Raw genomic sequence first — 25,380 nt, forward strand, 5'->3', positions numbered from 1 at the left:
GCCTTGGTGCCAATGATGGTCGTATGCGTGTTTGGCGCCGTGCAGGTGAGCGCCACAATCAGGACTGCTTACGACCGAGGCACACAGGGCCAACACCCGGCATCATGATGTGGGCAGCGATCTCCTACACTGGCCGTACACCACTGGTGATCGTCGAGGGGACACTGAATAGTGCACGGTACATCCAAACCGTCATCGAACCCATCGTTCTACCATTCCTAGACCGGCAAGGGAACTTGCTGTTCCAACAGGACAATGCACGTCCGCATGTATCCCGTGCCACCCAACGTGCTCTAGAAGGTGTAAGTCAACTACCCTGGCCAGCAAGATCTCCGGATCTGTCCCCAATTGAGCATGTTTGGGACTGGATGAAGCGTCGTCTCACGCGGTCTGCACGTCCAGCACGAACGCTGGTCCAACTGAGGCGCCAGGTGGAAATGGCATGGCAAGCCGTTCCACAGGACTACATCCAGCATCTCTACGATCGTCTCCATGGGAGAATAGCAGCCTGCATTGCTGCGAAAGGTGGATATACACTGTACTAGTGCCGACATTGTTCATGCTCTGTTGCCTGTGTCAATGTGCCTGTGGTTCTGTCAGTGTGATCATGTGATGTATCTGACCCCAGCAATGTGTCAATAAAGTTTCCCCTTCCTGGGACAATGAATTCACGGTGTTCTTATTTCAATTTCCAGGAGTGTATATGCCTCAGTATGAGTCTTAATTTCTCGTATCTTAACTTCGTGGTGCTTAGGCGAAATGTTTGTTGGCGGTAATAGAATCATCCTGTAATCAGTTTAGAACTCTGGTTCTCTACGTTTTCACAATAGAGTTCCTAAAAAAAACGTCGTTCTCCCTTCAGGGATTCCCATTTGAGTTCCCGAAGCACCTCTAACATTTGCTTGATGTTAGAATCTACCAAGCACAAATCTAGCAGCCTGGGTTCGAATTCCTTCCATGTCTTCTTTTAATCTGACCTGGTGTGGATCACAAATACTCAAGAATAGGCAAGACTAGCATCCTATATGCAGCCTCCTTCACTCAAGAACTACACTTTCGAAAAATCCTCGCAATAAACCGAAGTACACCAGTCGCTTTCTCTACCACAATCATCACATGCACGTTCCATTTCATATCGCTTTGCAACCGCTACGTCCAGATATTTAAACGACGTGACTGTGTCAAGCAGGACACAGTTATTGCTGTATGAGAACATTTAGGGTTTGTTTTACCGCTAGAGGTAGCTACTATTCGTCATACTAACTAGAAATTTTGTGAGCCATTTTCTAACCTTCTGTAGTCACTCAGCATCGACAGCTTACCATACACCACAGCATGTTCAGCAAAGAACCGCAGACTGCGGCCCACCCTGTCCGCCAGGTCGTTTATGTACATCGAAAATAATAGTAGTCCTATCACAGCTCCCTAAGGCCCTCCTGACGATACCCTTGTCCAGAACAACATCCTGGATGTTAGAGGCATAAGGGCAGATATTTTTATTGTTGCTTAGGGGGAGTATACTGCACAATATTACATCAGCATTTAATTCATTTGCGGACTAACATTTATCAATATTAGGTATAGTGTGTTTTTAGTTTGTTTAGTACCTCCTAGTACATGTGACAAGAGCAAATTGTAAGTAGGCTATTTAAGTTTTTATGTTGGTAACGCCACGTAGCGCTCTGTATGAAAATCACTGACTGTGCTGTGTGCAGTCTCTGGCTGGTTGGCATTGCTGCAATATTCGCTATTGTAAACTCTGCCTGTCAGTAGTTAGTGCCTTTAGTACTTAGAATCTTTTATTTAGCTGGCAGTATTGGTGCTCGCTGTATTGCAGTAGTTCGAGTAACGAAGATTTTTGTGAGGCAAGTCATTCATGAAAGGTATAGTTTATTGTTAGTCAGGGCCATTCTTTCGTGGGGATCATGGAAAGTCAGATTGCGTTGCGCTAAAAATATTGTGGGTCAGATTAGTGATGAACAGAATAAGTAAAGAGAGAAATGTCTGAGTACGTTCAGTTTTGCTCAGCTGTTTGAAAATCAAATAACGTAAGAGGTTCACCAGCACAGTCATTTACAATTTTCCAAAGAGGACGTTTCAAAGTCTTTAACGCTTATTTTCTCCTGGGCAGCAGGACAGGTGTTGAAGTGCGGACGTGTGGAAGAAAAACGGGTAGTCTATACTGACAGATGTGGTCCTGTTCATGCTGCAGTTACGGCTATGTAGAAAACATCAGGTAGTAAATTACGAGGCACACTTCAGGGAAGACTGTTAGACGCAAAGAAAGAACATCTAACACACCGAAGTGGGTACATATTAAGGTACCAATGATAACAGTATCTCCAGTTATACCCCTAGCACATGGTATTTTTGTGCTATAGCACTGAAGAATTTTCCAGCTATAGCACAGACGGTAAAGTACGACGTGTGGTATATTGCCCTCAATGTTAATGATTTTCCAAGCTCTTAATTCGATCCTTAAATACTGAAGTTTCGACTGTAGATGGTCGTCGTCAGAAGTCAGCTCTGTGTTACCAACGTGTTCAAGGCAGCTCCTTTTGAAAGTGTTCACTTACAGGTACCGGTTGGTGTGAGTTCTGCGGGCCAGACTGGTGGACAGAATCAAGATACGATCGAGCGCTGTGGAGCGGTGGGACAGGACATTTCAGAAGATTTCCGGATCATCGACAGCCTTCTCGCTACCCGCTGGGCTATAGCAGCATGACCGAGTGCGATTTAACACGTGTCAGCGTATTGTGTCCTGGGGAACACCGTTAAGCATGTGGTTTGCTGAGCAAAGGCAATGCATTGGCTTCGCCGAATCGTGCACAAGTGCAGATGTACCGAGCAGCAAATATATTGGCTTTAATGGCAGATTCAATAACACTTAGAAAAAAAGTGAATTCAAAAGACTTTTCGCGTTTATCGTCTCGTTGCCGTCGGAGCGAAGAGAAGCTCAGTGTACTGAAAACAGCGACACCCGCAAAAAGCGGCTCCCGCGAAGCGTGCAGAAACTTCTTCGGCAGCGCTTGACAGGCTATCGAATCGCGCATTCTTCCGAACTCTGAGGTCTGTCAGTTACCACCCGACCGTTTTGTCCGCTATTAACTTCCATCCAGCGTGAAAACCTGGGAGACGAACTGCTGGGGGCGAGTACATCCCGCCGATGAAATGAGACAAAATTGACGGACCAACATTCAGTGCTCAGGATCAGAGGAATGCACTGTGTCGCCACGTGAGTAAGGAAGGACCATCACACATCACAAAAACGAATTCTCCACCAGCCCTGCTTTATAACGACGCGGCTTTTTTTTTTTTCACGAACTAATCTAACTTCCTCAGCGTGTTCTAGTTTCTGCTGTAAGCCCATCAGGACGGCTTATCAAATGGCTCTGAGCACTATGGGACTTAACATCTGTCCCCTAGAACTTAGAGCTACTTAAACCTAACTAACCTAAGGACATCACACACATACATACCCAAGGCAGGATTCGAACCTGCGACCGTAGCGGTCGCGCGGTTCCAGACTGAAGCGCCTAGACGGCGACGGCTTATCAAGAATCGCTTATTCTAAGCTGTAGAATATGTCATACTGCAGCAATTTTTTATGAAACTGAAAGCCAAGAACACTGTTGCAAGTGAGTAGTCTTTACTTGAGTGTGTGTTATCCTAAATACAAGCGTGGCAATGTGAATTGACAACTGCTACTGAGCTCAAAGCCACAGAACTTACATGAAATTGAAAAGAATCCTGTGTGTGCGATAACAGATCTGATTCGTAAGCAAATAAATAAGCGAACCAATAAAATGTTCAAACGTATGAAATCTTATGGGACTTAACTGCTAACGTCATCAGCCCCCAGCCTACACACTACTTAACCTAATTTATCCTAAGGACAAACACACACACGCATGCCCAAGGGAGGACTCGAACCTCCGCCAGGACCAGCCGAGCGAACAAATAATTGCACACTCAGTAGACTTGGTGAATGCAAACTGTTTGAAAAAAAAGTATTGTTGTCGTCTTAAGTCCAGAGACTGGTTTGATGCAGCTCTCCATGCTACTCTATCCTGTGCAAGCTTCTTCATCTCCCAGTACCTACTGCAACGTACATCCTTCTGAATCTGCTTATCGTATTCATTTATTGGTCTCCCTCTACTATTTTTACCCTCCACGCTTCCGTCCAATACTAAATTGGTGATCCCTTGACGCCTCAGAACTTGTCCTACCAACCGATCCCTTCTTCTAGTCAAGTTGTGCCACAAACTTTTCTCCCCAATCCTATTCAATACCTCCACATTAGTTATATGATCTACCCATCTAATCTTCAGCATTCTTCTGTAGCACCACATTTCGGAAGCTTCTAATCTCTTCTTGTCCAAACTATTTATCGTCCATGTTTCACTTTCATACATGGCTACACTCCATACAAATGCTTTCTGAAAAGACTTGCCGACAATATATATATATATATATATATATATATATATATATATATATATATATATATATATATATATATATATATATAATTTCCCTTCTTCAGAAAGGCTTTGCTTGCCATAGCCAGTCTACATTTTATATCCTCTGTACATCGACCATCTGTTATTTTGCTCCCCAAAAATGGTTCAAATGGCTCTGAGCACCACGGGACTTAACATCTGTGGTCATCAGTCCCCTAGAACTTAGAACTACTTATACCTAACTAACCTAAGGACGTCACACACATCCATGCCCGAGGCAGGATTCGAACCTGCGAGCCCGCATCTCGTGGTCGTGCGGTAGCGTTCTCGCTTCCCACGCCCGGGTTCCCGGGTTCGATTCCCAGCGGGGTCAGGGATTTTCTCTGCCTCGTGATGGCTGGGTGTTGTGTGATGTCCTTAGGTTAGTTAGGTTTAAGTAGTTCTAAGTTCTAGGGGACTGATGACCATAGCTGTTAAGTCCCATAGTGCTCAGAGCCATTTTCGAACCTGCGACCCTAGTGGTCGCGCGGTCCCAGACTGCAGCGCCTAGAACCGCTCGGCCACATCGACCGGCTTTTTGCTCCCCAAATATAAAACTCATTTACTAGTTTAAATGTCTCTTTCCCTTAGCATCACCTGATTTAATTAGACTACAAATACTAACAAAAAGATAGAGGGGCTGGCCAGTACTTAGTATAGCCGATAGATACATAAAACAACTGAAAATTTACGTTCCTGGGTTTCGAAACTTAGTTCCTTCATCAGGGAGGAGAGAGGGGAAAGAAAGGGAAGAAGGGAAAGTGGATTCAGTTACTCACAACCCAGGTTATGAAGCAACAGGGAAAGGAAAACAGGGAGGGTAGCAAGGATGGCGGCATGGTTGTCAGAGGGAAGCCAAAGATATTATACTGTAAGTACTGTGCCAGCTTCAAACCAAAGAGGATGTATACAGAAGTAAAGAGGTATAGTATAAAGATAAACACAACTATATAGGATGAAAAGATGCGTGAATGGCTAAAGAGGAAAGAGAAAGAGGAGAAGACTGAAGAGTAAATGAGAGTCAGGTTGTTTAACGTAGGTTCAGTCCAGGGGGATGGCAGGATGAAAGGATGTGTTGGAGTGCAAGTTTCCATCTCCGCAGTTCCGAGGGACTGGTGTTGGGTGGGAGAAGCCAAATGGCACATACGGTGTAGCGGGTTCCTAGGTCCCTAGAATTATGCTGGAGGGCATGCTCTGCTACTGGATATTGGACATCTCCTAGGCGGACAGTTCGTCTGTGTCCGTTCATGCGCTCAGCCAGTTTAGTTGTTGTCATACCGATGTAAAAGGCTGTGCACTGCAGGCATTTCGGCTGATAATTGACATGTGTTTCACATGTGGCCCTGCCTTGAATTGTGTATGTTTTACCAGTAGCGGGGCTGGAGTAGGTGGTTGTGGGGGGATACATGGGGCAGGTTTTGCAGCGGGGTCGGTTACAGGGGTAGGAACCGCTGGGCAGAGAACCTGGAAATATTGTAGGGTTTGACAACTCTGGGTGGTGTGGGGAGAATTTTGTCAAGGGATGATCTCATTTCAGTGGTTGACTTGTCATATCCCTGGCGGAGTAATTTATTGATGTATTCGAGGCCAGGATAATACTGGGTGACAAGGGGGATGCTTCTGTGTGGTCTGGGGGTAGGACGGGGAGGAATGTATTGCTCGGGAGATCTGTTTGTGGACAAGGTCTGCAGGATAGTTGCGGGAGAGGAAAGCACTGGTCAGGTTACTGGTGTAATTATTGAGGGATTCGTCACTGGAGCAGATACGTTTGCCACGAATACCAAGGCTGTAGGGAAAGGAGCGTTTGATGTGGAATGGATGGCAGCTATCAAAGTGAAGGTACTGCTGTTTGTTTGCGGGTTTGATATGGACAGAGGTGTGGATGTGAGCTTCAACACGATGAAGGTCAACATCCAGGAAGGTGGCTTGGGTTTTGGAGAAGGACGAGGTGAAATTCAGATTTGAAACGGAGTTGAGGTTATGGAGGAAATTAAGGAGTGTTTCTTCACCATGAGTCCAGACCACAAAGATGTCATCTATGAACCTATACCAGGCCAGGGGAAGCAGCTGTTGGGTCCTCGGGAAAGCCTCCTCCATGCGGCCCATGTAGAGGTTGGCATAGGACGGAGCCATCCTGGTGCCCATGGCCATTCCCCTGATTTGTTTGTAGATTTGGCCTTCAAAAGTGAAGTAATTATGGGTGAGGATAAAGTTGGTAAGTGTGATAAGGAACGAGATTTTTGGATGATCTTCGGGTGGGCGTTGCGAAAGGTAGTGCTCAAGGGCAGAGAGACCATGGGTATGTGGGATGTTTGTGTAAAGGGATGTAGCATCTATGGTGACAAGAAAGGTTTCAGGTGGGAGAGGAGTGGGAATGGATTTGAGGCGTTCTACGAAGTGGTTTGTGTCTTTGATGTAGGATGGGAGTCTGCGGGTGATAGGTTGGAGGTGTTGGTCTACCAGAGCTGAGATACGGTGTGTTGGGGCTTTGAAACCTGCTACAATGGGACGGCCAGGATGGTTCTCTTTGTGGATCTTGGGTAATAGGTAGAAGGTACGGGTATGTGGCTCAGGTGGAGTGAGCAGGTCTATGGAAGCCGTTGTGAGGCCTTGTGAGGGACCTTGGATGTTTAGGATTTTCTGCAGCTCAGTCTGGATGGAGGGAGTGGGATCCTGGGTAACAGCTTTGTAGGTTGAGGTGTCGGAGAGTTGACGCAGTCCTGCCACATACTCCACACGGTCAAGTACCACAGTTGTAGAGCCTTCATCCGCCGGGAGGATGACAATAGAGCGGTCTGTTTTCAGCTCCTTAATGGCACGGGATTCAGCTGGGGTGATGTTGGGGGTTGTCGGGATGTTCTTCAAGAAGGACTGGGAGGAAACGCTGGATGTGAGGAATTTCTGAAATGTCTGCAAGGGATGGTTTTGGGGGAAGGGAGGAGGATCCCTTTGAGAAGGCGGTCGGACAGGGTTCAACACTGGGTCTAGCATATGGGGGCTGTGTTTGGGTAGTGAAGTTATATTTCCAGTTGAGGTTCCGGGTGAATGAGAGGAGATCTTTAGCCAGAGAAATGTGGTTAATTTTCTGTTGTGTTTTATGTATCTATCGGTCCATTATCTTCGGTTTGCTTTGTTGATGTTCACCTTATATCCTCCTTTCAAGTTACTCTCCGTTCCGTTCAACTGTTCTTGCAGGTCTTTTGCTGTCACCGACAGAATTACAATGTCGTCGGAAAACTAAGTTTTTATTTCTTCTCCATGGATTTTAATACCTACTCCAAATTTTTCTTTTATTTCCTTTACTGCATGCTCAATATACAGATTGAATAACAGCGGGGAAAGGCGCAAACCTCTCTCACTCCCTTCTCAACCATTGCTTCCCTTTCATGCCCCTCGACTCTCAAAACTGCCACCTGGTTTCTGTACAGTTTATAAATAGCACTTCGCTCCCTGTATTTGACGCCTGCCACCTTTGAAAGAGTATTCCAGTCAACATTGTAAAAACTTCCTCTAAGGCTACAAATGATAGAAACTTAGGTTTGCCTTTCCCTAACCTGTCTTCTAAGATAACTCGTAGGGCCAGTATTGACTCGCGTGTTCCAACATTTCTACGAAATCTAAACTGATCTTCCCCGAGGTCGGCTTCTACCAGTTTTTCCATTCGTCTGTAAAAAAGTTCGTGTTAGTATTTTGCAACTGATCTTCCCCGAGGTCGGCTTCTACCAGTTTTTCCATTCGTCTGTAAAAAAGTTCGTGTTAGTATTTTGCAACCATGACTTACTAAACTGAGAGGTCGGTAATTTTTACACCTGTCAACACCTGCTTTCTTTGGAATTTCATTTATTATATTCTTGAAGTCCGAAGGTATTTCTGTCTCATACATATTGCTCACAAGATCGACGAGTTTCGTCATGGCTGTCTCTCCCAAGGCTATCATTAGTTCTAATGGAGAATTGTCTACTCCCGGAGCCTTGTTTCGACTTAGATCTTTCCGTTCTCTGTCAAATTCTTCACGCAGTATCATATCTCCCATTCTATCTTCATCCACGTCCTCTTCCATTTCCATAATATTGCCCTCAAGTACATCGCCCTTGTATGGACCCTCTATATATTACTTCCACCTTTCCGCTTTGCCTTCTTTGCTTAGCGCTGGTTTCATATCTGAGCTCTTGGTCATTCATACATGTGTTTCTCTTTTCTCCAGAGGTTTCTTTAATTTTCCTGAAGGCATTATCTATCTTACCTCTATTGATACATGCTTCTACATCCTTACAATTTTCCTATAGCCATCCCTGCTTAGCCATTTTGCACTTCCTGTCGATCTAATTATTGAGACGTAACTGTATAAAAAACATCAAATTTTAATGTCAACCTGTATAACAATGTAACCCAAAACATACGAAATTTCTGCACTGAAATATGATCCTAGTAAAATATAGAAACTGACGGAACCTACATTGCTCAAAGCTAACGAAACAATCACGTATTGTGAATGTCACCTGCAAAATGAACTACTGGCAGAATCAGCAACACGGCAAGAATCCGCAACAGCCAATAAAATGCTACTAAAATTATAAACAGTTCGTCCTGGGAAATTGAGCTCATAATCTTGACACAGAATGCCAACGCAACACATAACTCAACCTTTAAGTTCTGGAATTTCAGTTAGGAACTTATGAAAGAAAGCAATTATAGGCGCTAATATGAAAATTCGGTTAATCTAATAACTTCAACTGTACAGTAAATTAACTCAGAAGATCAATCAACAGAATAATTACGACCATTGTTCTGAGTCGTCAGTTTTCTCGTAATAAATCTGCATCTCACATGTTCCAAAAATGCGTCCATGGAGTCTACTGTACACTTAACGAAAAAATCCGCCTGCCGCACACCGCAGCTATCCACTACTGGCTGTCAAAGATTCTGTGACTCCACTGTGGTGCCAACACACACAGATACTATTTCCTAACAACTGTCTCTCTGACCACAATTCTTCAAATATATCATTCTCGTTTACAAAAGTTAACACATCCAATAACATCGTCAATAAACAGCCATCATAACTGTCAAGGTACTTTTATCTCAACTATCACGTAAATATCAGATAATGGAACTGCAACCGTGCTTCACATTTTGCACATTTCCCCCTTTTTTCTGGGAAACATTTCCCCGCGACCATTAACCAGTGCTATATCACTGTTCTAAATATTACAGTAGCCTTAAATTTTTCTTAAATAGGGTATAATTTTAGTTAAAAAAACAAAATTCCTTCTTTATCACAGTGGATAACTAGAAAAAGCATCCCCGTTCTCGCCACAGACGCACCAGTCGGTCTCGACCGACCGCCATGTCATCCGCAGCCAATGGCGTCAGCTAGATGCAGTATGGAGGGGCATGAAGTCAGTACACCACTCTCCTCGACGTTGTCGGGTTAGCATACCTGGTGCCGCTGCTTCTCAACCGAGTAACTCGTCAATTACAATCATTTCCTGCCAGAAAGGTCATCGTTCGTAGTAATTGTCGGAAAGTCATCGAGTAAAACAGAAGTAATCTCTGGCATTGCCCAAGTAAGAGTTATAAGCCTTCTGCAGGTCCTCGTCTACATAAACGATTTAGGAGAGAATTTGGCAAGCCGTCTTAGATTTTTTTGCTGATGATGCTGTCATTTATCGCCTTGTGAAGTCATCAGATGATCAAAAGTAAATGCAGAATGATTTAGGGAAGATACTGTATGGCAGGAAAAATGACACTAACTGATTCTGAACAATGAAAGTATGAAGTCATCCACATGAATACCAAAAGGAATGCGCTAAATTTCGGTTGCACAATAAATCACACAGGTCTAAAGGCTGTAAATTTTTTAAAAAAAGTTCAAATATGTGTGAAATCTTGTGGGACTCAACTGCTAAGGTCATCAGTCCCTAAGCTTACACACTACTTAACCTAAATTATCCTAAGGACAAAAACACACACACACACACACACACACACACACACACACACACACACACACGAGGGAGTACTCTAACCTCCGTCGGGACCAGCCGCATGTAAATTTAAAGATTAGGGATTAAAATTACAAATAACTGAAGCTAGAACCATCACATAAACAGTGTCGTGGGGTAAGCGAGTGACAGCCCACAATTTATTGGCAGAACATTTAGAAAATGAATCATGTCTACTAAAACAGACTGCCTACATTACGCTTGTCCGTCATCTTCTGGACTACTGAAGCGCAGTGGGGGTTCTACATTAGACAGGACTGACGGAGTACCTTGAAAAAGTTCAAACATGGGCAGCTCGTTTTGTACCATCGCGATATAGAAGAGAAAGTGCACGCTTGTGATACGTGAATTGGCTGGCAATCATTAAAACAAAGGGGTTTTTCATTGTGGCAGGATCTTCTCATGAAATGTCAATCACCACCTTTCTCGTCCGAGTGCGAAAATGTTTTGTTGGTGCCCATCTACCTAGGGAGAAATGATAATCTTAGGAATTTAAGTGTTTGTTTTTCCCGCGCGCTATTCGAGAGACGAACGGTAGAGCAATAGATCGATGGCGGTTCTATGGGCCCTCTGCCAGGCAATTGTGAATTGCATAGCAATCATTTAGATGTAGACGGAGGTGACTGTACCCTATTTTAGTCCTCCCACGAAGGAAAATTCGGTGGGAGTATCGAGAATCCGCTTTGCTGACCACTTAGCCACGGAAGCGATATCACGGCAGAAAAAATAATCATTAATTTTAACCGTACGCCAGTATCACGGTAGAGAAAGTAGTAACTAGTTTTATCCTTACGGCAAATATTCATCCTTTACACTCTACAGTGCGCCTCACACGGCCTCTACCACAGACAGTACGTTATCAGAACGACAAGTGACACAGAGGATAAAACATTAACAGTAATGGAATAAAAGCGCTAGTCTCAACAGTGGAAACATACAGTGGGTACGAAATTCTTAATACAGGGAAGTGTCTAATAAAGTGGTTGGCAATTTATGGCACTCTTACAAAACACTCCCTGTTCTTTCGGGGGCATGACAACCAGATCATCACTGCAGAGTCGTTGATTTGGTTCAAATGGCTCTGAGCACTATGGGACTCAACTGCTGAGGTCATTAGTCCCCTAGAACTTAGAACTAGTTAAACCTAACTAACCTAAGGACATCACAAACATCCATGCCCGAGGCAGGATTCGAACCTGCGACCGTAGCGGTCTTGCGGTTCCAGACTGCAGCGCCTTTAACCGCACGGCCACTTCGGCCGGCGCAGAGTCGTTGCCGGAACGACGATTTGAACTGCTTCTCTCTGGAACACGTGAACTGTTGTGCAGAAGGAAAATACACTCGCCGGTACACGAAAATGCAGAAAAAATACCTTCTGCACCAGCCAGAATTTTTCGCCGTTTAATAACCATTGATAGCTTGTAAAGTACTTCTGATTATGAATCTGTACGCCTTATTTCTGAAACTATAGTTAATATGTAATGGATGTAATAGTGTATTTATTTCTGACTATATACAGGGTGGTCCATTGATAGTGACAGGGCAAAATATCCCACGATATAAGCATCAAACGAAAAAACTACAAAGAACGAAACTCGTCTAGCTTGAAGGGGGAAACCAGATGGCGCTATGGTTGGCCCGCTAGATGGCGCTGCCATAGGTCAAACGGATATCAACTGCGTTTTTTTTGTTTTTTTTTAAATAGGAACCCCCATTTTCATTACATATTCGCGTAATACGTAAAGAAATATGAATGGTTTAGTTGGACCACTATTTTCGCTTTGTGATAGATGGCGCTGTAATAGTCACAAACTTATAAGTACGTGGTATTACGTAACATTCCGCCAGTGCGGACGGTATTTGCTTCGTCATACATTACCTGTGTTAAAATGGACCGTTTACCAATTGCGGAAAAGGTCGATATCGTGTTGATGTATGGCTATTGTGATCAATATGTTCAACGGGCGTGTGCTATGTATGCTGCTCGGTATCCTGGACGACATCATCCAAGTGTCCGAACCGTTCGCCGGATAGTTACGTTATTTAAGGAAACAGGACGTGTTGAGTCACATGTGAAACGTCAACCACGACCTGCAACAAATGATGCCCAAGTAGGTGTTTTAGCTGCTGTCACGGCCAATCCGCACATCAGTAGCAGACAAATTGCGCGGTTGAACCGGTATTGAATAGAATATTTCATGACAGGTGGATTGGTCGTCGAAGCACCGTACCATGGCCCGCACGTTCACCGGATCTGACGTCCCCGGATTTGTTTCTGTGGGGGAAGTTGAAGGATTTGATATCGTGATACACAGACAACGCCTGACAACATGCGTCAGCGCATTGTCAATGCATGTGCGAACACTGCGGAAGGCGAACTACTCGCTGTTGAGAGGAATGTCGTTACACGTACTGCCAAATGCATTGCGGTAGACGGCATTGAGAATTAATTGCATTAATGTGGTATTTACAGGTAATCACGCTGTAACAGCATGCGTTCTCAGAAATGGTAAGTTCACAAAGGTACACGTATCACATTGGAACAACCGAAATAAAATGTTCAAACGTACCTACGTTCTGTATTTTAATTTAGAAAACCTACCTGTTATCAACTGTTCGTCTAAAATTGTGAGCCATATATTTGTGACTATTACAGCGCCATCTATTACAAAGCGGAAAAATGGTCCAACTGAAACAATTTTTTTTACATACTACTCGAATATGTAATAAAACATGGGTGTTCCTGTTTAAAAAACGCAGTTGATAACCGTGTGACCTATGGCAGCGCCATCAAGCGGTCCAACCTTAGCGCCATCTGGTTTCCCCATTCAATCTAGACGAGTTTCGTTCTTTGTTGTTTTTTTTATTTGACGCTTATTTCGTGAGATATTTGGCCCGGTCACGATCAATGGACCACCCTCTGTAATTGATTGTAATTATAATGTAAATATTAGAAATTGTTAGGTAATAGCCAAGGGAACTGTATTTAAACGTATAGACAGCAACGACGAAGTGGCAGTAGCTGTATCGTTGTTCATCGTTGCGTACGGAGAGTCCTTATATCGCTCTGCGAGCAGACAGGAAGCAGAGCAGCTTGAGTCATGAAAGAGTGGAAGTCTTCATTGGGCGCTCCGGCAAACGTGGTGTGCAGCTGTAATTGCCCCAGTGTAGGCACACCTACATCGTTAACCCGCGAGTATTGAGAGTACGGTGGGAGTGGACAGGCGGAGGAAGCTGCAGTTCCAGTTATTGCCTGTCCCGCAACTATCCGTGGCTCTGGAGACGACTGGTGGTTCTCCATCAGCAGCAGCAACAGCACCAACTCAGCATTGTCGCCTTCATTCATCGTCATCCCCACAGCTACAACGACGTAAGATTGTTAATTAACAGAGTGTAATTAATATTGGACAGGTATTAGTCAGTGTCATTTCTTTCACAAACTTTAATAACTTTCATCAATAATAGGCTGCAATAGTTAAAACTCTTAGGATACCTGTGAAGTCATTGTCCTCAGACATTATCACCAGGCAGGGTCCCCTTCCTTTCCACGCAATCACCGAGTGTTGTAAAATTATGAAGCTATTTATTGCCACTTTCGTTTGTTTCCTAATGACCAATTTCAGTCTAATGTTTTCTGCCCCATTAACTGTTCGTTCTTGTATTGCAGAACAGAGACTTAACTAATTTGCAATTTTGAGTATTAACTTCACTCACTTAAACTATCGTAAAAGTCCCTGGCAAAACTAATAACTAAAGATACAGCACAAATTAAGAGTGCGCAATTTCGTTTGTTCTGTATTTTACAAATGTTTTACAAATGTTTTACAAATGTTTTACAAATGTTTTACAAATGTTTTACAAATGTTTTACAAATGTTTTACAAATGTTTTACAAATGTTTCATTATGTTACGCTGAGGCTACTGAAAGTCATTATTTTACGTAAAAAAGTTTCAGTTACAGCCAATCATTTATTTAACCAATAATTTCATTTAACTTTGCTTTCAAAATTTAGTGTTTCAGGTAGAGTAACTGCAAAATCAGTGCTTTCTGGTTTATTTACTTTCTCGGGAACTGTTGTGTTGTGGAAAACCATGACAGTCTTTTGCTGTCGTGCCATTGCTTACTTGCTTGATTTTCTTTGCCATTACTTTCTTCAGATTCTGGAGATTCACTGCGTTAGTAAGTTGGTGATCGTTCAATTGTCCCTTTTTTTTGCTAATCTCTATTTTTGTACTATCGATATTTTTTGTATGAAAAATACTACGTGATGCCCTTTTCCCCACTGTGTGGTTCGCTAGGGTTTGCACTATATTGCTCCCATTTCAAAATTATTATCAGTATTTAGATTAGGTTTAGAATAGATTCTTCCTTCAAAAGGGTCTATTGTACACTTTATTCCTATTAACCGGTATAATTTTCTTTCAGTAAAGGGAGTAAAATTTCATGAAGCACAGGCCATCACGGTCAATTATATCGCAATCGAGTGGGTCGATTAGGAAGGGTGGGTAACAAGGGGTCTTTGATTTGCTCCGCGAGGAGATTGAGTGTAACTACAGTGTCGGTCCTCGTTTTGCCGAGAGTATTGCAGCAACTCTACGAGGCATGGACTCAACAAACGAATGGAAATCCCCTGGAGAAATATTGAGCTATCCTGCCTCTGTATCCATTCATAATTGCGAAAGCGTTGCCGATGAAGGATTTTGTGCACGAACAGATCTCTCGTTTATGTCCCATAAATGTTCGATGGGCTTTATGTCGGGAAACCTAGGTCACCAAATAAACCTCTAGAATTTTCCAGAATGATCTGGAGACCAATCGTGAATGATTGTGGCCCAGTCACAATTCTATCGTTGTTTGGGAACATGAAGTTCTTGAATGGCTGAAAATGGTCTCGAAGTAGCCGAATATAGCCATTTCCAGTCTGTTCTCGGTTCAGTTCAAATGGTTCAAATGGCTCTGAGCACTATGGGACTCAACTGCTGAGGTAATCAGTCCCCTAGAACTTAGAACTAGTTAAACCTAACTAACCTAAGGACATCACAAACATCCATGCCCGAGGCAGGATTCGAACCTGCGACCGTAGCGGTCTTGCGGTTCCAGACTGCAGCGCCTTTAACCGCACGGCCACTTCGGCCGGCTCGGTTCAGTGTGGACCCAGTCCTTTCCACGTAAACACAGCCTATACCATTATGGAACCACCACCAACTTGTACATCGCCATGTTTACAACTTAGGCCCATGGCTTCGTGGGGTCTGTGCCACACTAGAACCCTACCATCAGCTGTTAACAACTAAAACTGGGGCTCATCTGATCAGCCCATGGTTTTCCAGTCATATAGGACACAACCTATATGGTTACGAGCCCAGGAGAAGCGCTGCAGGCGCCATCGCGCTGTTACCGAAGGCACTTTCGTCGTTCGTCTGTTGTGACACTCCATTAACGCCGCATTGTCCCAACGCATACCTTCATCGTACGTCCCACATTGATTTCTAAGGTAATTTCACGCAGTGCTGCTTGTCTGTTAGCACTGACAACTCTAAGCAAACGCCACTGCTCCCGGTAGTTGAATGGATTCCGCCGGCCACTGCGTTCTCCGTGGTGAGAGGTAATGGCTGAAATTTTGTGCTCTCGGAGCACTCGTGACACTTGATTTTGGAATATCGAAATTACTGACGATTTCCAAAATCGAATGTCCCATGCGTCTAGCTCCAACTACCATTCCGCGTTCAAAGTCTGTACGTACTCGTCGTGCGCCCATAATGACGTCGGAAACCTTTTGACACGAATCGTATGAATGCAAATGAGAGCTCCGCCAATTCACTGCCCTTTTATGCCTTGAGTACACGATGCTACCGCCACCTGTGTATGACCACATCGCTATCGCATGACTTTTGTCACCTCTGTGGCCCTTTTTCTGTCTTTTTGTCATTGGTCTTCTGACTAGTTTGATGCGGCCCGCCACGAATTCCTCTGATGTGCCGATTTCTTCATCTCAGGGAGCACTAGCAACCTGCATCCTTAATGATTAGCTGGATGTAATCTCTGTCTTCCTCTTCAGTTTTTGCTCTCTACAGCTCCCTCTAGTACCATGGAAGTAATTCTCTCATGTCTTAACAGATGTCCTATCATCGTCTCCCTTCTCCTCATCCGTGTTTTCCACGTATTTCTTTCCTCTCCGATTCTGCGCAGAACCTCTTCATTCCTTATCTTATCAGTCCACCCAATTTTTAACATTCGTCTGTAGCGCCACATCTCAAATGCTTCGATTCTCTTCTGCTCCGGTTTTCCCACAGTCCCTGTTTTAGTACCACACAAACCTGTACTCCAGACGTGCAATCTCACAAATTTCTTCCGCAAATTAAGGTCCATGTTTGATGCTAGTAGACTTCTCTTGGCCAGGAATGCCCTTTTTGCCATTTTTAGTCCGCCTTTGATGTCCTCCTTGCTCCGCCCGTCATGTTACTGCCTAGGTAGCAGAATTTTTTATCTACTTCGCGACAATCAATCCAGATCATAAGTTTCTCGTTGTTCTCATTTTTGGTACTTCTCATTAATTTTGTCTTTCTTAGATTTACTCTCAATCCATATTCTGTACTCATTAGACTGTTCATTCCATTCAGCAGATCGTGTAATTCTTCTTCACTTAACTCCGGATAGCAATGTCATCAGCGAATCGTATCATTGATATCATTTCACCTTTAATTTTAATTCCACTGCTGAACCTTTATTTTATTTGCATCATTGCTTCTTCGATGTACAGATTAAACAGTAGGGGCGAAAGACTGCATCCCTGTCTTACACCCTTTTTATTCCGAGCTCTTCGTTCTTGGTCGTCTACTCTTATTATTCCCTGTTGGCTCTTATACATATTGTATATTACCCGTCTCTCCCTATAGTTTACCCCTAATTTTCTCAGAATTTCGAACACCCTGCACCATTTTGCATTGTGAAATGCTTTTTCAAGCATCCTATGAACGCGTCTTGATTTTTCTTTAGTCTTGCTTCCATTATCAACTGGAACGTCGGAATTGCCTCTCGTGCTTTTACCTTTTCTAACTCCAAACTGATCGTCATGAGCTGTTAAGCTGATTGTACTGTAATGCTCGCTCGAATCAGCTCTTGCAATCTTGGGTATTGTGTGGACGGTACTTTTGCGGAAGTCAGATGGTATGTCGTCAGACTCATACATCCTGCACACCAACGTGAATAGTCGTTTTGTTGCCAGTTCCCCCGATGATTTTAGAAATTCTGATGGAACCTTATCTATCCCTTCTGCCTTATTTTATCTGAAATCCTCCAAAGCTCTTCTATCACATCAGACAACTCTTCCCCCTCAGAGGCTTTCAATGCATTCTTTCTACCTATCCACTCTCTCCTCTTCATTGAACAGTTGAATTCCCGTTGCCCTCTTAATGTTACCGTCCTTGCTTTAAATGTAACCGAAGGTAGTTTTGACCTTCCCGTATGCCGAGTCTGACCGTCTTAACATCCCTCTGCTTCCTATCTCTTTCATTCCTCAGAGACTTGTATTTCTGTATTTCTGTATTCCTAAGTTTACCGGAACATTTTTGTACTTCCTCCTTTCAATGATCAATTGAAGTATTTCTTCTGTTATCCATGGTTACCTCGCAGTTACCTTCGTTGCACCTATGTTTTTCGTTCCACCATCTGTCATGGCTCTTTTTATAAACGTTCATTCCTCTGCAACTGTACTGCTTACTGAGATATTTCTTATTGTTGTATCTATAGCCTTAGAGAACTGCAACCGAATCTGGTCATTCCTTAGTAGTTCCGTATATCACTTCTTTGCGTATTGATTGTTTATGACTAATGTCTTCAACTTCAGTCTTCTCTTTACCACTACTATATTGTGATCTGAGTCTGTATCTGCTCCTGGGAACGCTTACAATCCAGTATCTGATTTCGGAATCTCTGTCTGACCATGATGTAATCTAAGTCTTCCCGTATCATCCGGCCTTTTCCAAATATACCTCCTCCTCTTCTTGAACAGAGTATTCACTATTACTAGCTGAAATTTATTACAGAACTCAATCAGTCTCTCCCCTCTCTCATTCCTTGTCCCAATTCCATATTATCCTGTAGCCTTTTCTTCTACTCCTTCCCCTACAACTGCATTCCAGTCCCCCAGGACTACCAGAGTTTCATCTCCCTTTACGTACTATATTACCCTTTCAGTATCCTCGTATGCTTTCTATATCTCTTCATCTTCAGCTTGCGACGTCGGCATGTATACCTGAACTATTGTTGTCGTTGTTGGTTTGTTCTCGATTCTGATAAGAACAACCCTATCGCTGAACTGTTCACAGTAATACCCTCTCTGCGCTACCTTCCTATTCATAACGAATTCTACTTCCGTTATATCATTTTCTGCTGCTGTACTCATCTGACCAGAAATCCTTGTTTTCTTTCCACTTCACTGACCCCTACTATACCTAAATTGAGCCTTTGAATTTCTCTTTTCAGTTTTCTAATTTACCTACCACGTTAGAGCTTCTGACATTCCACGCCCCGACTCTTAGAACGTTATCGTTTCGTTGATTATTCAATCTTTTTCGCATACTCACCTCCCCCTTGGCAGTCCCGTCCCGGAGTTCTGAATGGGGGACTATTTCGGAATCTTTTGCCAATTACAGGCAACATGTCCTCTGGATACACGTTATGTGTCTTTAATGTAGTGGTTTCCATGGCCTTCTGCGCCCTCATGCTTTTGATAATTTCCATTTGTGTTCAGTTTCCCATCCCAAGGACAAGAGAGTGCCCTGAACCCCTGTCCGCTCCTCCACCCCCTTTGACAAGGCCGTTGGCAAACTGAGAGGGACTTCTTATGCCGGAAGTCTCCGGCCTCCAATGCTGATTATTAATAAATATTTAAGTGGTAGGGGGATGCGATCCCGGGACCGAGGACATTTTGATTACTAATGAAAAACGCTACCCCCTTTCTCTTTTCATTTGTCGGTATTGCTCGTTGCGTTTGGTCTGGGTGGACGCCACAAGAATTCCGTGCAAGTTGATCGTTGATTCCTACACTCTGTTTTTTTATTAGAGAGAGCAAACAGCCCTCTTACCGAACACGCTGAGCTACCGTGCGGTCCCTAGACCACGGCTGCAGTACCTCAGTGTACGACACATTAAATCGCGGTTCACTTTATTATAATACAGATACGAAAATTTACTTAATTTGATATAATCTGTTTCAAAAGGAATGTTCTGAGTATTTGCAATTGTCCCTGCATATTAAAGTAGCACTTGATACAGACAAATTTATAAGACTCTCCGCTATAACTGACACGATGTTTACGTACATTCTGCCTAAGACATTGAATATTCTGGCACCCTAACTATGGCGATGCTGTCGTCTTGATCGTTGATTGCGTACTGGTTCGAACGTTCCCACTGTTCAGCCGTAACTAGATCATCTAATGGTGGTGCCGTAGCGAAGCTCTAGCAGGCGTGGCTACGCCGGCGTTTCTCATTCGTCGGTGAGGTATGCAGCGACTATTATCTTCTATGGTTTCACTACAAGATGCCAACACTTTAGGACTCAATTCTTCGGATGACACCACAAGACCAGTGTCTTACCACTGCGGCATTTTGCTCACCACTGTACACTGATAAGCCAAAACATTGCGACCACTGCCCGGCGCGGCGTTGGATGCTGTCTGGTGGCGTTGAGGGTACGCGACCCGTAACAATAGTATGTAACTGGAGCATATATGGACAAGGGATCAGCCGGCCGAAGTGGCCGTGCGGTTAAAGGCGCTGCAGTCTGGAACCGCAAGACCGCTACGGTCGCAGGTTCGAATCCTGCCTCGGGCATGGATGTTTGTGATGTCTTTAGGTTAGTTAGGTTTAACTAGTTCTAAGTTCTAGGGGACTAATGACCTCAGAAGTTGAGTCCCATAGTGATCAGAGCCATTTGAACCATTTGGACAAGGGATCACTCTAGGCAAGATATGGGCTGCAGATGGGAGAACCCAGTGAGATATGCGACTTTGACAAAGGGCTGATTATTATTACACAGAGCCTGTGAACGAGTATTTTGAAAACGGCTAAGCTGGACGAATGTTGACGTGCTACTGTCGTGAGTATCTACGGAAAAAAGGTAGAAGGATAGTGACACTACCACTAGGTACCAAATAGTTGGATATCCAAGACACTTCACAGAAAGTGGGTTTCGGATGCTTGTCTGGTCTGTAAAGTAGGATAGATGGTGATCTGTGTCATCTCTGCTGAAAGAACGCAGTGTTACTACACGCACAAGTGTTTCGAAGCTAACCGTTCATCGTACACTGTTGAACGTGGAGCTTCGCAGCTGGCATCCCTATGCTGACCCAACGACATCGTCAGTTACGATTGCAGTGGGCACGAGACCATCGGGATAATGCCGTCGATCAATGGAAGCCTGCCGGGTCTTCGGGTGAATCACATTTTTGCTACAATAGGTCGATGGTAGTCTCCACAAACGCCGTCACGGCGATCAACGCCGGCTCGAAACGTACAGCGCGCCACGGACTCGAGCTGGTGTGAGCAGTATTATGCTACGGGAGCCATTCTCCTGTGCTTGCGTGGGACCTGTGGTAGTAATCGAAGACACACTGACAGCTGCGAATCACCTGCACTCCATGCTTTATGTCTCCCTCGACGACGATGTCATCTTTCAGCAGTACAACTGTCCGCGTCTCTGAGACACAATCGTGCGACAGTCGTTTGAGGAGCGTTATAGTGAACTCACCTTGATTTTCTCGGCGACCAAATTCGACTGACGTAAATCCTACGGAATCCATCTGCGTCATTTTCGACGCCATCACCGCATATGCAGATCAGAGCCCCATTATTTACCCGCAGACACCTAACGCCACGTACTCCACAAACGTACCAACAAACTGTCGGATCCCTGATACGCAGAATCAATTATGTATTGCGTTCCGAAGATGGAGAAACAAGGCGTATAACGACTACCTTTAAAAGGAGGCTATAAGCTGTTCTCTCTGCATACGCTAAAAATATAAAAAGTTCAATCTTTCTTAGAATTTGCCTGAAAACTGGGCAATATTTTACTGATGAGGTAGTAGGAAGGACGAAACTACTTTTGCACAAGCTCATTGAGTTCAGGTAATTAGCTTACAGAATCTCTGAAAAGTTCGCTAATCACTTGTGGAAAACGTTGCTAAGACATCTAGAACTTCTTGTTAACTACTGACGATGTCCACGTTCCTTACAATAGTGTCCGTAAGTTACAAGATCTTCGAGACCTACAAAAAATGTGTCTTGGCTGGCCGGCCGCGGTGGTCTCGAGGTTCTAGGCGCTCAGTCCGGAATCGCGCGACTGCTACGGTCGCAGGTTCGACTCCTGCCTCGGGCATGGATGTGTGTGATGTCCTTAGGTTAGTTAGGTTTAAGTAGTTCTAAGTTCTAGGGGACTCATGACCATGGATGTTAAGTCCCATAGTACTCACAAGGGAACCTTCCCATCGCACCCCCCTCAGATTTAGTTATAAGTTGGCACAGGGATAGGCCTTGAGAAACTGAACACAGATCGAGAAAGCAGGAAGAAGTTGTGTGGAACTATGAAAAAAATAAGCAAAATATACAAACTGAGTAGTCCATGCGCAAGGTAGGCAACATCGAGGAAAGTGTTAGCTTACGAGCGCCGTGGTCCCGTGGTTAGCGTGAGCAGCTGTGGAACGACAGGTCCTTGGTTGAAATCTTCTCTCTGGTGAAAATTTTAATTTTTTATTTTCAGATAATTATCAAAGTTCAGGCACTCACACATAATCAACTTCGCTCCCCAAAATTCCAGGACATGTTCAGATTTGCTTGGACATATACAGAATTTGACTGTCTACGCACGGAAACATTTGAAAACCTAAAACACGTATGTTTTGACAGAGCACAGGGAAAACTGTGCGACTCTAAAACTGTTGCATTCATCTGATGCAGTTTATGTGACAAACTCTTATGTTTTCATCACTTTTTTTTGAGTGATTATCACATCCACAAGAAAACCTAAATCGGGCAAGGTAGAAGAATCTTTTTACCCATTCGCCAAGTGTGCAAGTTAGGTGGGTCGACAACATATTCCTGTCATGTGACGCACATGCCGTCACCAGTGTCGTAAAGAATATATCAGACGTGTTTTCCTGTGGAGGAATCGGTTGACCTATGACCTTGCGGTCAAATGTTTTCGGTTCCTATTGGAGAGGCACGTCCTTTCGTCTACTAATCGCACGGTTTTGCGGTGCGGTCGCAAAACACAGACACTAAACTTATTACAGTGAACAGAGACGTCAATGAATGAACGGACAGATCGTAACTTTACGAAAATAAAGAAAGTAAAATTTTCACTCGATGGAGGACTCGAACCAAGGACCTTCCGTTCCGCAGTTGCTCACTCTAACCACGAGACCACGGCGCTCATCAGCTATAATTGTCCTTCATGTTGCCTATCTTTCACATGGACTACTCAGTTTGTATATTTTGCTTATTTTTTCATAGTTCCACACAACTTCTTCCTGTTTTCTCGATTGATCTGTGTTAAGTTTTTCAAGGCCTATCCACTGTGTCAATTTATAACTAAATCTTAGGGGGGTGCGATGGGGAGGTTCCCTTGTCAGAGCCATTTGAACCATTTTTTTGTCTTGGCTGACTAAACAGTTCTGGCACGTACGAAAACCTCGAGGAGAAGCTGATAGCCAAAATATTATGGTAAACTGCTGAATAATGCATTGGTCCATATTTGGAACGCAGTTCAACAGTGATTCTGCGTTACATGAATTAGGTATGTTCCTTGGTAGGTTTTGGGAGGTGTATGCCACTAGATTTCTATGGTCACTTAACTCCCGTGAATTACTGGCCGATGGCCTGTGGGTGCATAGCTGGCTCCCGATAGAGTCCCAGACGTGTTCCATCGGCTTCACATCAGGTAAATTTGATTACCAAGAGATCATCGCCAGCTGAGTATCATGCTAGTCAAACCACTGCAGCAAGCTTCTGGCCCAGTGGCACAGACCGGAGGACAATATCGCTGACGGGAAACGGACCATGCGTGAAGAGATACACAGGTGGTTCCTAGTACTGTCCTCGTAGTTCAGAGATACCTTGGTGCTTTCGATACTACCACAGGTCCCATGGAAGTACAGGTGAGTGGCACCAATAGTATAATATTGTCCATACGCGAGGGACATTGTGAGCAGCTGTTCGCCTGGTTGTCATATCCGTTCTCGACCATCGATATGATGTAACAAGAAAAGTGATTCGTCTGGCCTAGCTACGCATTTTCATAGCCCAGTTTCAGTAATCCCGTGTCCATTGTAACTGTAACTGACGGCGGCATTGAGTCAACATGGAAACACTTACGGATCGTCTGTTGTCCCATGTACAACAACGTGCGCTGAAGTACTGTTCCAAAACACATGTCCCTGCACGAGCATTATACTCTGCCGTCACATCTGTCACAGATCGCCTACTACCCTGCTTTACAGAGCAGGTAAGCCTCATCTGAAGCATGGTAACTGAGCACTCTAAGGCGCCTTGTCACGGTTCGCGCGGCTGCCCTCGTCAGGGGTTCGAGTCCTCCCTTGAGCACGGGCGTGTGTGTTGTCTTTAGTGTAAGTGTACGGTGGCAAAATAAATGAAGGTCAGATTCGCACTTTACATGAGAGCTTTATACATTGCAATGGGAAGGTGAATACGACACCTACCTTTATTTGGTAGTAATTTGCCTAGCAGTATGTAATGCAAAAAGGGATGACACTCAAATGCCGGTAACTAACACATGGTTCCTATAATGCATGTTTGAGTGGAAGGTGAAACAAGCAGCGAAAGAGGTTTTATTTCGGAATTCTGAGGGACGAAGGCAGAGGCAAGGCCACTCTACAAGGGGTACCACGGAAACCACTTAAAGGGGTGTCCCAGACGGAAAGTCAACGACCGACCAGGTGACTCGGACGGGAAGAGCGAGTATAACGGCCCATCTGAGGGAGGACAGGAAAGAAAGTTTTTACAAAACTGCGTTTCGGAATTCCAAATGGATATGAAACAAGACCAGGGACGCATTTTCGATCACGTGTCCAGTGAGTGGTACACATGAGAGAGAGTCAATGTCTGGAACGGGCACAAAACGTCCGATTGGCGAAATCGCTCTAGGAAGGAGAAAAGAGCTACAGTTTTGACGCAATTTAATGGTAGGGACCTTGCAATTGGTAGTGAGAGTTTCCACGAAATAAAAGGAACGCTCCTATTGGTCAAAAGAAGCTGTGATGTGAAGAACAAAACAACTCAGGTGGGGAGACAGTTCAGCTATGAGTAAGACAAGACGGAAATTTTCAGGGTCTCTTCTCTGAACTGGCATGAAGTGCAGAACGAAGCGCATAAAGCTCTGTACGATGCAGAGGAGTAATTTGTGTGAACACTGCGTTCACAGTGGCTGATATCCAGCTAGAAATTGGCTGTAGCACCGTGTAGCTCCAACTGTGGAGAAATGAACCAGCCAATTAGTTAATTGTTCTTGTGAGAATTGAGAGGGCATTATAATATGTACGCTGCTCCAACCATGCGCGTGTATGCTGCCACATTCTAAGACTAGGGATGAGCACATGTTCTCTTGCATAACGAGAAACATAGGGAAAGTTTCTGCTGGAAAATTCAGCAAAGGTGTAAGTAGTTTTATAGGAATATCAGCGGAAGAGAGCGGCCTAGCAGACAGCTCATCGCAGCTTAAGGTAAATATCGCGTACGGAGGCATAAACTTGTTGGTTCACCAGCTTTCGTCCACTGTAAACTCGAGCGACCTTGGGTAATCTGTTGCTCAATTTTCCACGTAACTAACCATCCGCTGACATCCTAAAAATAG

Source organism: Schistocerca nitens, chromosome 2 (genome assembly GCF_023898315.1).
Source record: "Schistocerca nitens isolate TAMUIC-IGC-003100 chromosome 2, iqSchNite1.1, whole genome shotgun sequence".
NCBI lineage: Eukaryota > Metazoa > Arthropoda > Insecta > Orthoptera > Acrididae > Schistocerca > Schistocerca nitens.